The sequence below is a fragment of the Microtus pennsylvanicus genome, chromosome 13 (assembly GCF_037038515.1).
Source record: "Microtus pennsylvanicus isolate mMicPen1 chromosome 13, mMicPen1.hap1, whole genome shotgun sequence".
In the NCBI taxonomy this organism is placed as follows: Eukaryota; Metazoa; Chordata; class Mammalia; order Rodentia; family Cricetidae; genus Microtus; species Microtus pennsylvanicus.
The window spans coordinates 68,984,921-68,998,638 of record NC_134591.1 but is presented as its reverse complement, the minus strand read 5'-3'; the positions used below and the strand labels follow the sequence as shown (position 1 = coordinate 68,998,638).

Below are 13,718 nucleotides of genomic sequence, written 5' to 3'. Positions count from 1 at the left end.
GTAAGATTTTCCACTGTTAAATGGAAAAGTGTCTCTGTCATAAATACCAAGGGTTTGGTTACTTCTGTGACTCTTGGAGTGTGGTCATGCCAGGGCATTCACCCAGACAAGTGGAGCACCGTTTGGTTCCCTTATGGTGACATGTCAGTGACTTCTGAAATGAGCTGAGCAGGTAGGCTTATTATCTAGGTGTGTTAAGTCTGGAAACGAAGGCTGCACTTTATCTGAATAGTCTCTGAATGTAGCGCAGGAGTCAGAGGCGGTCCCTGGCGCCCTCATCTGGCTATCGATGAAATTGCATGCTAGAGCAGGCAGCACTCCAGGACCAGGGACAGCGCTCCAGCCCTAGCCCCCAGCAACTCTCTGGCAGAGTGGAGACACTGTGCCCTCAGAGAAAGTGTCTCAGACCCCGCTGTGACACACCTTCTCCCTCCTCCCCTGCTGCGGAGGCGGCCCCACAGTCTGTCCTTGCCCTTCCCTCTAGGCTGTGCCTCTCCAGGCCACAATGGCACACCTGCATGCCACAATGGTGGCACCTGCTTTGCCGCCTACCGTGTTCCTCCTGCCTTTCGTTCCTCTGAGAGGATTGCTGAGTTGCACCTACGCACCCTGGGGCCTCTGTGATCCTCACAACAGCCCCAGGATCTAGATAATACAAGAACTGCTCATCTGCCATAAGTGATGGGAAAACTGAGGCTGGCAGCAGCTCCCCGGGTGCTCCTCAAGACCCCAGTCCCCACCATTCATGCCCAGAAAAGCAGTAGCTACCCACTACCAAGGCTTTGTGCCAAGCATTTAGCCCGCTATCCTGTAAGTTAGGTCGGATGGCTGTGCCCATTCCACAGGTTAGGAAACCCAGGCTCCTGGGGGCTGAAGGGCCTGCCCAAGAGTTGGGGGTGGAAATGTCCTGAGATGGTCACTCACTATTCTGCTCTGGTTTCCACAGGCTGGAGTGGATGAGGCTGGAGCTCCACACCCTTCCCGAGGAACTCAGTCTCTCCATTTGTCCAGGCTTTAACCTTGCAAGACACACAGTAGGTGCTTAACAGATACAAGCTGCTTGGTAGATACCACACCTTCCAGTCCAGACAGAGTTCTATAAGCAGAGCCACAGAGCCTGGGCGCAAAGCCTGGACACAGGGCAGGGCAGGGTTCACTGTGTGGGTAGGGACATAGGAACAAGAGCTGCTCAGAGCAGGGGCCCAGCTCCCATGACTGGAGTCGGATGCTGAGCGGTAGCAGAGGCGCTGCCTGGTGCTCACGAAATAACAGGGTGGTTATTTATACCCATGGTAGCAGGTGCACCCGCTGGGTCCTGCCCCATTTCTCGCAAGAGGAGGTCAGGTACACCATGGGCACTCAAGAGAGTGCAAAAGCCAATCTGTGGCTGGCTGGGGACAGGAGAGAGGCAGCCATCACAAATGAGGCAGAGTGGACGGATGTCTGGATCTTGCACCTCACTGCCCAGTCCCTGGCTCTCAGCCTGGTCACGCTAAGCACTTGCTAGGTGTTCAAGGAATGTGTTAATGGTGTCCTAGGCCAGTGAAAGACAGGAAGAAAGTCAGTTTTATCCCTATCATGACACACATGGTCTAGTGCCAGCTTGAACTTGGAACGAGTCAGGCCTGTGTTCGAATCCTCCTGCTCCACTATTCCTGACTGGTGACTTTGGATCTTTTCATAAATTTTCAAAGCCTGGGATCTTTAACAGGTGATGGCAAGGGCAGCAACTGTATTTATCTCACAGGGTTGCCTTTAGAACTCAAAAGTTCTCAGCCCTAACCCAGGAGGAACCAATAAATAAGGACACACAGTCGGGCATGGTATGTATGTCTGTAATCCCAGCCTTGGGGAGCTGAGGCAGGAGGATTATAGATTCTAGGCCAACCACCAAAACAGAAACGTGTGGCTAGTGCATGTAACCTCAGCACTTGAGAGACTGAGGCAGGAGAATTGCCATGAGTGTAAGACCAGACCACTCTAGACAACACAGTGAGACCCTTCAAAAACAAAAGGCCAAGTAAGCAAAATTGAGATAGGTGTTTAACATGGTTAATGACAGTCCTGGTATGGCTATGACCTGTCCAGGAGACCCAGACCCTGAGCCAACCTCCACACTAGCTCACAGAGTAACTCGGAAAAGGTTCCAACCCCCTCTGGGCCCCATTCTCTGTCTACAAAAAGGGCTTTCCAAAGGCTCTTCTCACTCTGCTTGCCAAGGTAGTCCAGGCCCCTGGGCATGGTGGGCAAAGACACCTCTTGGACAGGGGCAGAGGTGTAGTTCAGACTCTGAGACCCTCCTCTCAACCTGCAAGACCTAGCTCTGAAGCCCCTAGTCCCACCTCCCACAGACTAACCCTGGGGCCCAGCACCCCAGACTGGAATGGGGCCGAGAGTGAGGGGTGCCTCTAGTCTGGAACCCAAACCGTCCTCAGCCTAAGAACTGCAGGGAAGCCCTTGATGGGGTCTAGACCCCTCATTTCACAGATGATGGTCTTCGTAGGACTGAGTCACATCTGGGTGGCCTCCCTGAGCCCTGGGGGGCACCATGACTCGTGTGGCAGCTGCTACTCCATCTCAAGATGAAACTAAGGTTCAGGGAGATGGGCCTTGGCGGGTATGCGCATGACCCTGTTTCTGGGTCCATCCCTTTCTACTCGAGGCACCGTGTTCTAGGGCTCTGCGATACCACTTCTACTAGCACAGGGTTGGCTCTGAGGGGCCCACATGGCGACAGGGCAAGAATCGGGAAAGGTCCCTAGGGGCCCAGCGAGGCCCTCCTTCCTCCCTGTCATGAGACATCCACGTTCTCCATGTTGGCACTGGCAGGCTGAGGGACAGAACTGATAGGGAGAGCCCCTGTCCTGGTGGCAGCCTCGTTCCCATGGCCTGAGCAAACTTCCTAGAGCTGCTGGGGGATAGTCCTCCCCCTTCATCAGCACCCTGTTCCTCCTATCTTCCTCTGTACACCCCTAATTAAAATCTCAGTCCACCGAGTGACCTCTGGAGGCTGCTTAACATCCCCGAGCCCCTTAGAGCTGATAATAACAGTTGCTGAGGAGTCAATGGGATGGGTCCATGGAAAGCATTGGCATGGAACTCATACAGTGAACAGTAACTGCTCAATTAATGCCCCTCCAGGGTTCTGCTGCTCCGCCCACATTCAGCATATCCTCCTAGAATCCCAAAGGCTGCCATGTGGTTCCCATCCTGCTGGGAAGGACTGTATACATTTGGGGCAATGGGGAGCAAGTCCCAGGCTTCTCTATCTTTAGGGACAACTACCTGCACCTTTCCAGTTGTAAGTCTGGTGGCAGGGATGGGTGTGGTCTCGGCCCTAAGGGCCAAGCTTTGTTCCCAGTAATTAGAACTCAGAGAGACAGACCACAAGGCGGGAGGTAGGTGTGAACAGGCAATGCCACAGTCCGCTCACACCTAAATGTAGCCCTGCGACGTCCTTAGCAGGCCACCAGGACTGGCACAAGGGCCTGCAGCAGCTGACCAGAGGACAGGCGGCCTCTCTGCTGATTTCCAAGGTCAGAGAAAGGGTGTCAGGAAACCTCATCCTAGCACACCCTGAGGTCAGGATTTGGCCCTCTTGGAGAATAAAGAAATCAGAGGCTCCCCATCAAGCTCTGGTCCTAAGCGGTCAGTCAGGGGACACTAAGGTCACCCTCCACTAAGGACCTCCACCTGCCCCTAGAGTCCTGAATCAAGAAAGGGACCTTGGGCAGGGGAATTGGTCCCTTAGAGATTCAAGTCAGATCTCGGGGGCAAAGGGCTGAACCCCACAGTCCAGCCTCACTTTTTCCTCGCAAGTCCGTGGCCCTGGTGGACTTGAGGAGGTGGCTTGGGTGTCTGATCTGCACCTGCTGTCCCTTGTTCACCTTGCCAACAGCTCCAGCTCCAAATTCCCAAGGGCGCCTGAGGAACAGGCAGTTACAGAAGCTCCTTGACTCCCTAAGCGAAAAACACCCCTGGGTTTTCAAACAGCATAGCCATCATTAGCTCCTGGAGCTCTGTGGCTATCACGGACTTCTCCCAGGCCACAGACCTAACAGCAGACTCAGAACCTACTTCATTGCCCTCCCCCCCCCCCCCCCCCGCTAACAAGGCAGAGGCAGGGGGACAAGGTGCCAGCCTTCTGTGAACTCTCAGCTATGCTGTTCTCGGCAGAGCTGCTGTCTTGAACCCCCTTCACCTGCTCCAGAGATAAAGACAGTGTGGTGCTTTTGTCTGTACTCGAGGAAGATGAGGGTCCAGGGAGGAAGGAGCTGGGCGGTACTCACCCAGCACAGGTGCCAGAGGACAGTGCCTGCATCAGGCACTCTTCCCTGGTTACTGAGTCTGGCCATGTATCCAGGGGCTGTATGCTGAATGCCCAGCAGACTCCTTAGTGACTTTGGGGCAATGCAAAGACCTCAGGCTGGCAGACAAGCCGTTAATAAAGCAACTCACTTTGTCACCCCATCCAAAGTCCCCAACCTTGGTCACACCATCAGCCTTGCCTTCGACCCTCTCACCGTGCAACTCGGAATTCTCTTGACACCAAGGTTACCATGTACTAACACCTAGCATGTGCCAGGCCCTGACCCCTCAGGAGGAAATATTGCCCAAGTGCCAATCACCTTGAAAACGTGTTGTCATGGGAGAAAAAAAAATCCCACTACCCCAAACACTGACGGAAAGTTTGAGCTGGATATAGCGATGTATGCCTGAATCCCTTGCACTTGGAAGGCTGAGAGAGGAGGATTACCATGAGTTCAAGGCCAGTGTGGGCTACATAGTGAGAACTTATCACAAAAACAAGAAAGGAAAGGAAAGGAAAGGAAAGGAAAGGAAAGGAAAGGAAAGGAAAGGAAAGGAAAGGAAAGGAAAGGAAAGGAAAGGAAAGGAAAGGAAAGGAAAGGAAAGGAAGGGCTGGTGAGATGGCTCAGTGGGTAAAGGTGCTTGCTGCCAAGTCTGACAACCTGAGTTTGATTCCTGGGACCCACATGGTGGGTGGAGGGAACGGACTCCTGCAAGGTGTCCTCTGATGTCCACATGTGTGCTGTCATGCCTACATGCATACACATGTAAATAAGCTAATAAACAAATGTCTTTTTAAAAAGGAAAGTGAGGAAAAGGCAGGAGAGGAAACACTGTGAAGTGTGTAAAAAAAGATTTTTCTCCAGGCTTTCCTGGGGTTTGCTCCTCTGTACATTTGAGTGTTTGCCTCTGAGCCCAGCCCTATTTATCCAAAGCGGTTCCCAGGGATTGTGCCGACATCCTCACTACACCTGCAAGAGGAAAACAGACAGGAGCTCAACACTCCTGTGTTGGGGAGAACTCTGAGTTTCAAACAGAAGATGACTTGTTCAAAGCCACACAGCAGAGCTCTGACTTGAATTCTTTGCTTACGGACGACCCTCACCAGCCTTGAGCCTGGCCCTGCACGGGCTAGGCAAGCCCTCTACCCCTGAACCACAGCCCAGCTTTTTATCTGGAGACAGGGTTTCTCTAAGCTGCCCAGGCTGCCCTTTAACTCGCTCTCTACTCCAGACAGGTCTTGAATTTTCACTCCTCCCATGCACCCAGGCTCCAGATAGCTGGGATTCCAGGCCTGGGCCACCAGGTCCAGCATTTTTCATTATTCCGTTGTTTTAGATTTAATCTCCATATGTAGCCCAGGTTGGTCTTGAACTCGAGTTCCTCCTTACTTTGCCCTCCCAGTGGCCACTACTGAGCCAGTTCGGATTGGATTTGGATTCTTGAAGAGTCCTATCCAGCGTCTTTATTTATTTTATTGGGGTATTGTTTTTGGATGTGGTCTGTCCGCACAGTTCTGGCTGGCCTTGAACTTGTTACTTGCTGGCTTCAAACTCCCAGAGATCTGCCTGTCTTGATTTCCCAAGCGCTGGTATTAAAGCTGTACACGACCACCTATGTTAATCTTTTTAATACTTAAAAAAACAAAACAATACACAGTCCCTGCTTTACAGATAAAGAAACAGAGCCTCAGGAAGACGGAGGGAAATGCCCCCAAACCACGGATCTTGTCCAGAGAGTCAGAAACACAGATTCGGGTCTGCTCACCCCGACAGGAGCATGACCTCAGGCTGGTAGAGCAGTCGAGGCACTCCGAACCTCATCTCTCTGCAGGCAACAAGCACAGTAACACAACCCACAGTGACTGCCACTCCCAGCTCACCTCTGTCCCCAGTCCTCCCAGTGAGATCCTCTCTGATTTTGGGGTGCCTCCCAACAAGCACCTTTCGGATGGATTCCTCCTTGCCTCTTTTCTGAATCACCTGCTTGTCAAACGTCAGTCTTCAGCCCTAAAAATAGAGCCTGTCGTGAAGGCTAAGAACATCCGTGCTGCAGAGGGATACTACAGCTGTGGCTCCTGCCCTCGGGGCCCCCTCTGCCTTGGCCTGATCCCAGGATGGCTGCCTCTGGAATCCAAAGTCCATGGTAGCCTAGGCTAGACCTAGAGCTTCTGGCCCATAGAAAGTCCCCAGCCTGAGTCCTCTCATGATCACACTGCCCAGCTGAGCCTTGCTCCTTGGCAAGGGGCCTGCCTCTTCACACCTCTGACCCAACTCACTACCCAGCTGGACCAAGCTGCTTCCCAGAACCTGAGTTGGGTTCAGAGAGGGGAAATGATTTGCCCGGCTGCACCCCCAGCTAAAGGAAGGGCCAAAGCTTGGGCCAAGGATCAGCACTCTCAGAGGTCTGGGGTTGGGGCCCAAATGATCGTGATGGAACCCACAGCCCATCATCGCCCCTAACCCACCATCGGCCTGCCCAGGAGGCCTCCCCGCAGCCTACACAAACACCTTTCAGTAGTAGCTTCCCAGCGATGCCAACCTCTAAGAAGCTCGGCCAGGGTGCCAGGGCTCAGCCTAGCATTTGTTCTGCCTTGGAAAAAGGGGGAGCAGAGGTATCCAAGGATCTCCTGCATTCACACCAGCTGGCCCCCTAGCCCTCCTCGGGGGTGGCGGGCTGTTCAAAGCAGAAAACAGAGCTTGACCTGATAAGGCAGCAGAAGAAAGGGAAGCAGGGGCTGTGGCTGTTCCAAGCCTGTGCTGGGTCCTGTGTGGTCTCAGGAGAGACCCGAGGATCACATTGGCACCCTCAAGGCCAGGTAAGACTCTCAAACAGTCCTTTGGATAAGTGCAGGGTGGGAACAGGGGCAGGTGATGGGGGGGGGGGGCAAACATGGCGCAGTTTCAAAGGCTGTCCTTCCATCCCTAGCTGGGTTCAGAGGGAGCACAAAGGGGGACTAAGGTAAGGGTTGGTTGGGGAGCGGGATGTTCAGAAGGGCCACTGCCACCCTCCAAGGGTGACAAGGCAGTTACATCCCACGCACAGGAAGCTGATGCCAGGCACGTGTGCAAGCGTGTATCCATGTGGGCGCCTGAGCATGTCTGCCAGGTTCACTTTTAAGGGCATGGGGCCTCCACGTGTTTGTCTCTGCAGGTTCGTGCGCCCTTGCAGCACACGGGAGGCCACTGAGGTAGAAAAGCCCCAGAGATGAAGGCTTCAAGGAGCCTCCCCTTAGTCACGGAGGTGGCATCTGTTGGGGTGGTGTGTCTCTTGTGGGTGGGGTCACCCAGGGTAGAGGGTGTCTGTGTGTTCCTGAGTCTGGGTCTCTGGGTATCTGTGAGCCAAGCTGTGTTTGTGTTTGGGTCTGGCTGTGCAGGGCATGGGGTTGTTTGCCCAGCAGATGTGGCTACTCAGTAGTCTGACAGCAGAACAAAGGCCTTGAAGACAGACAGGGGTCATGGAAGACTGACTGGCCTCAGGAGTCCTTGAAGGGTCTCTGCGTTCTGAAACATGACAGCGGGGTAGGGACAGGAGCAGAAGGCAAGGCTCTCAGGCCTCCTTTACTCCCTACCTGTGCAGACCCTGGTGTGGGGCTGGGGGTTTGTGTGCCTTGAAATCCAGGGAGAAGAGAACTTCAAGGCAAAGAGGAGGCTTGCTGCACCCCAACAGGCCAGAGAAAGGATCCTGTGTGACCTGTAATGGGTAATGTCTAGAGCAGCAAGAGGCTCCTGAGACCATACTAGGCCAATATCTTAGGAGAAAAGGGGGCTTTTCTAAATGAAGTAATGAGCTGGCTGAAGCCTGGTGGGGAACATCATAGCCACGGGAAGGGGCATCACTGCCAGTACAGATTCTAGACCTCTCCGTCTCACCCAGTTCCATCCAGAGGCGCCTCCCCTCCCCTCCACACAGGCAGCAAAGGACCACAGCCCATAGTGAGCTTGGCCGGATCTCCACCAGGAGAATTGACTGTAGCCAGGTGTGTTGGTGCACACCAGGAGGCAGAATCAGACAGATCTCTGTTCAAGACCAACCTAGTCTACCATAGCAAGTTCCAGGCCATCCAGGGTTACATAGCGAGACCCTATCTCAAAAAGATTAAAAAAAAAAAATCTGATTGCAGCCCTAGCACCAGGTAACTCAGGGCCACACACAGTCTGCTCAGCCTGGCCAGGCCTGTTTCCCCACCTGTGCCACGGAGATCTCATCCTGCCGTGCAAGGCTGCTGGAGCCAGAGAAGGTGCACAGGGCAGGTGCCCACACCACAGGTTAATCATCACCCAAGAATCCTGTGCAAGGTGAGAGGCATACCCACTCACTGCCCAGGTCTTTCCACTGCCAGGGGGCTCTGGAGTCAGGCTGAGGTGCCAAAGGGAAACCCCATGGGGCAGGGGTCTGAACACAACCTGTTCCTGCTGCCCTATGGGTTCTGAGCTCACCTAGACACCAATCAGCGCTATTCTGAGCAACTTCTCCCCTGAACCATCATCTAGTCGGCCCTGGATTGGTGGGGTTGCACACATGCAGTTAGCTCCCTTGGACAGGAAAAGGTACAATCTCACCCCCACTTCCTCTTGGCCTTGCTCCTGCTTCATACCTGGCAGGATTCTCTCCCCATCTCTCCTGCAGGCCAATAGGTGTCTGGCCCTCTGACTTTGGCAGGGAAGGGGCTGAAGGACAGACACAAATGCCAATATACCATGTGAGGAAGGGGTGGGATGTGCTTCCTAACCCCACCTCAGGCCTATGCTGTGACAGCCACCCGCAAGGTCAAGCATTGGAGAGGGACGGATAAAGGGGTCGGTCAGACAGACACACACACAGAGAGGGGAGGACCCAAGATTTCTTCAGGAAGCTGTCACATCACAGGGCTCCCAAAGGGCCTGCAGGGCACAGAGGTGACTGCCAGTGAATTCAACCACCAACCCTCAGAGCCTACCGAGCCAGGGGTGGCAACAAGGACTTCGTGACGCCAGTGCCCCGCTCGGTGCTGGGTACGGACGAGCACGGATGAATTATATATCTGGAGATGCAAGGACATCAAGGCCCAGGGCGATAGCCAGAGGACCCCCACTTCCCTGGTCAGAGGAACAGAGTACCTCCCCTTGGGGATGCCGGGCTGGCCTCTCCCCAGTGCGCCCACTTCCCCCCCCCCCCCCGTTCCCTCCGGAGGGTGACAAGGGTGACGGAGCCTAGGACTCAGGAAACCTAAGGGTGGAACCCGAGTCTGCCCGCGTCATGGCTGGTGCCCGCTGGGGTCCCCCCCTCGCCCGCCCAGCCACGCCGCCATCTAGCCTGGCCGCGCCCCTCCCCGCCCGGATCTCCTACATCGAGTCGGCACTCACCCGGGGCCTCGGCCGGGGCGTCCTGGGCTTGGCACTCCGGTGCCCTCAGCTGCTGCTGCAGCTCTGCCGGGACGCGCTCGCCACCGCCGCCGCCACCGCCGCCGCAGTTCGGGGAGGGGGACGTCACGTGACCGCCGATCGCTCCTTCCCGGCGCCGCTTCCCCCCCTCACTGCGGAGCCTGAGCCCCAGGCGCGGGAGCGGCAGGGAGGCCACCCCTGCTGAGCGCCCCTGTCTAACAGGTAGGGAAACTAGGGCCCAGAGAGGTGTAGGGACAAGCTCAGGACTGCACAGCCAGACAGCAGCAGTGCTGGGGGCTCTGAGGACAACTTCAGGGCGATTGGAGAGTTGGGGGGCGGGGGTCACGACACTCTTCTACGGGAGACGCTGGGGCAGGAGTAGAGAGAGAGAGAGACCCACTAATCAGTGACTCCCTGCGTCTCCTTAGGTTCTTCTCTACCCCACCTTAGGCTAGGACTGGAGGGAAGGCACAAGAGGACCAAGAGCAAACCCTACATCTAGTCAGAGTGACCTCGGAGAACCCCTTAAGAAACCTGCCCAAGGTCACCTAGCAAGCTGACTACAGGATGAGCTCTTGGGCCTGCCCACCAACTCTAGCTGCTGTTGGTGAACACACCCCTCTTCCCGAGGCCAGGGGCAGAGACGACTGTATAGGTGCAGACCTGTTCGAGAGCCTTCTGGTTAGATGCAAGATCCTGACCAAGTTACAGAACATCGGAGCAGACCCTGACTATCTCTGGGTCTCACTCATTGTTCTAACTGGGGAAACTGAGGCCGCAAGGGTGGGAGAGAGAACTTCCATCTTGTTCATCCCGTTATATTTGGGGCTGTCTAAGGTCATGGTAGGACTTAGGAGAAACTACTCAAATCCTGATTTCATGTTTCTTGAGCACCTACCTTCCACTCCCACTCTTACTTCCTGAGCCACAGGGACTACGTCTCATTAAGGAAATGATCTGGGTCTTTGGCAACCCTTACAGCAGCTGCTGTAGGACTTGGCCAGACTTCAGACCCCCAGGGACCTCACTCTCCTCAAGGGAGATTAGGGGAAATCCCTCATGCCCTCCTCCCCCACGGGAAAAAGGTTGAGGAGCAGCGGGCATGCTCTCCCAGCAGTGTGAGTGGGGTGGAGGCCACAGCCCAGCGCCACACTGGAATAGCCAGACTGCCGAGCCGCTGGAGGCTGGTTTCCAGCTTTTCCAGAGTGTCGATGATGCTGGTATAGTGGCCCCGGACAACAAGGGTACCACAGGCAGCTGAGGCACTGATGAGGCTCCTGGAGAACACCCTGGCAGTCCATTTGACGTTCTATAAATACTCTAGGAGTCAAAGCTAGAAATAGAGGAAAGAAATTAAATGAGGTTGTTCCAGGGCCTCGTTGGGATGGGACCCTGACGTGTGGTGGCAACTGTCTCTGGAAGTAATAATCTTTGTGGACCCAGTACTAACTGGGAAAGAACACCCAAGTGCCTACATACCTTCTGGTCAGAGTGTGATAGACGAGCTTCACCCATCTCAGAAGTCCAAATTCCAGGGTTCTCCTAGGCATCCTTTGGCTTTTTGTACACAGCAGAGCAGAATGTTGAATTCAGTTTTAAGCACAATCCCGTGCCTCTTCCTGCTTCCTAACTCCTTTCCCAACAGTGGCCTCTTCCCTCCCAGCTGTGTGAGTACGTGGTTCAGCACCTGGAGCCCGACAAAGGCCCTGCAGACAGATGGACAACAGCCTGCTCCAGGCAGCTTATTAGACTGAAGTGTCCCATCTGGGCCCAAGGGAAAAGCAGACAGCGGGTGGTGGGGGGTAGAAATATACCAGGGAGCTAGAGCTGATGTAATCCCAACTCTCCAGGAGACAGGAAGATCCCAAGTTCAAAGCCTGCCTAAACTACTCAGAATTTAAAAATTCCCTGGACAACTTAGCAAGACCCTGTCTCAATTTTTTTCTGGGGATGGGGGTAGGGGTAGCAGGAGACAGGGTCTATTATGTAGCTCTAGATGTCCTGGAATTCTCTATGTAGACCAGACTGGTTTTGAACTCAGAGATCCATCTGCCTCTACCTTCCAAGTGCTGGGATTAAATTTATGAGCCACCATGCTCAATTTAAAACAAAACAAAACTAGGGCCTTGAACGCGGTTGGGCGGTAGAGCACTAGGTGAGGATATAGCTCAGTCGGTAGAGTGCTTGCCTACCATCAGGAGACCTTAGGTTGCCAGCACCACACAAAGCAGGGACGGCAGGAGGACAGTGAGCCCAGAACTCAGGTAGAGGAAGGTCTTCCCCTCAGGCATCTGTCGAGACTCCAGAAACAGAAAAACAAAAAGGAATCTTGCGTGGATCAAAAAGCCCAGCTGCCCTGTCGTGGGCCTTTGTCCTTCCATGCTCTCTGGACACACAGATTAAAAGCTCCGGGGCCATGGTGCTTACTTGCACGGGGGAACTGAACATGCCTGACACCGGCTAAGGAGAGAACGAAGGCTTTTATGTCCCAGGCCTGTTTCTTTAGAATCAAGGAGCTTTTCAATTACAGCCGGTTCCTCTTTGCAGAAAGCCTCTTCAATGAGAGGCTTATAATCTCTTGTGGTTCTTGGAGGGCACCATTCTGAGATGGCCAGAGGCCCCGGGGAGGAGACAACACGTGCCTATGAAGGGGGCTGGGTGCACAGCCTGGCATGGACTGAAGATTGGACAAAGGCCCTGGAGCTTTGCTTTCTCTGGCCTATTTCAATCCAAACCACTCAGCACTGACCACTCACACATGGCTGCTCTAGGCACTAGCTTTCTTGTCCTCACTGAATATGCTCCAACCCTGCTACCACCTTGCCCTTGCATTCACTAAGATGGCTTCAAATGCTGACATCTGAGGCTGAGAATGGAAACATAGATGGCACATCCGCGGTTTCTCAATAGTGTGCGTGTTTGTTCTAAAACAGAAATGATGTCCCTTGGGAAAGACACCTCTGCTAGCTCTGACAAAGGGAAGAAAAGCAAGGCAGAGATGTCCCACAGGGCTTGCATCTAGGAAACACGCATGCTAAGCATCCCTCAGGCAGGCTGTGCAGAGGCCTAGGGGCTAGGTAGTGAATCTTCAGAAGAGATGTTGGCCCAACCCCAGCTCTCTTCTCAGACATGCCTATCGGAGAAAATCTGGTGGACCCTGAGAACGCTATGGCCGGGGCTGCCAAGTAAGATGACCACGTTCTGGTGGCAGTGGCCTAAGCCAGACCAGAACTGGGACAGCTTTCTCAGAGATGGTTCTAGGGACAGGCATTTCAACCTTAAGTCTGACTCCCAGTAGAACAGTACACTCTAGTTTTAGAATCTAACAAGCGAGGACATCCAGGGCCTCTTTCATCTGGGGAACCAGTAACAGGCTCTGGAGGGATAAGACACTGCTGCCGCAAAGTCTTCACACATCAGCTACCCAGAGGCAACTCTGGGACTGCTAAGCCCTCAGCCAGCCCTGGTTGGCAACTTTCCAAACGCACACCTGGAGGATCCTCCAGGGAGCCAATGAGCCGAGTGTGGGAACATTGCTGGACCTGCCAGAAGGCCCCACTTTCTCCTTCTACCCGGCAGGAAGAATGTTTGACAGTGTCTACACAGCCAACTTCCGTATGTTCAACTGGGAACACTCTTGTCCAGGATCATAAAAGGAGCTGGTTGCCCTTGGTTACAAAACAGGAGTGGCAGAGGCAGGAACACCCAGATACAAGTGTGCAGAGGCCAGTGTGCCAGCCGGCCATGGTCCAACCCAGGCAGTGACTTGCCTGGAGCATGTCCCCATTTCCTGTGGCCCAGGGCTTGCCTGGCCTGGCAGCATAGCCTATATCTGGAACCCAGCAGCCTCAACAGTTGCTGCTGCAGGGCTGGATCCTCTATGCCCAATAGCGATTTTAATGACAGGCTCTGGCTGCCCCTGAGGTGCTAGCCAAGCCAATGCAGGAAGTTTCTTTCACTGTGTATGTTCCGGGGGAGGGAGCAGATGACACAGAGTGACACAGGCCCAAGGATGCAGCTCAGTTGAGAGTGCTTGCCTCCAACGTA

At 54.3% G+C, this 13,718-nt stretch overlaps 1 protein-coding gene across 11 annotated transcripts in view; it reads right to left on the bottom strand.

The window, feature by feature from the left end:
* Positions 1–9,894, bottom strand: part of Rap1gap (RAP1 GTPase activating protein) — a 62,523-nt gene extending 52,629 nt beyond the window's left edge. For 9 of the 11 annotated variants that reach the window (XR_012907563.1, XR_012907565.1, XR_012907564.1 and 6 more), the window contains exon 1: positions 9,654–9,769. The gene's annotated coding sequence lies outside the window, so the exon portion shown is untranslated. Of the gene's footprint in view, positions 1–9,653 lie in introns of all 11 variants that reach the window. The other 2 variants (XM_075946752.1, XM_075946748.1) reach the window with 2 other exon arrangements.
* Between the last annotated feature and the right edge of the window lie 3,824 nt (positions 9,895–13,718).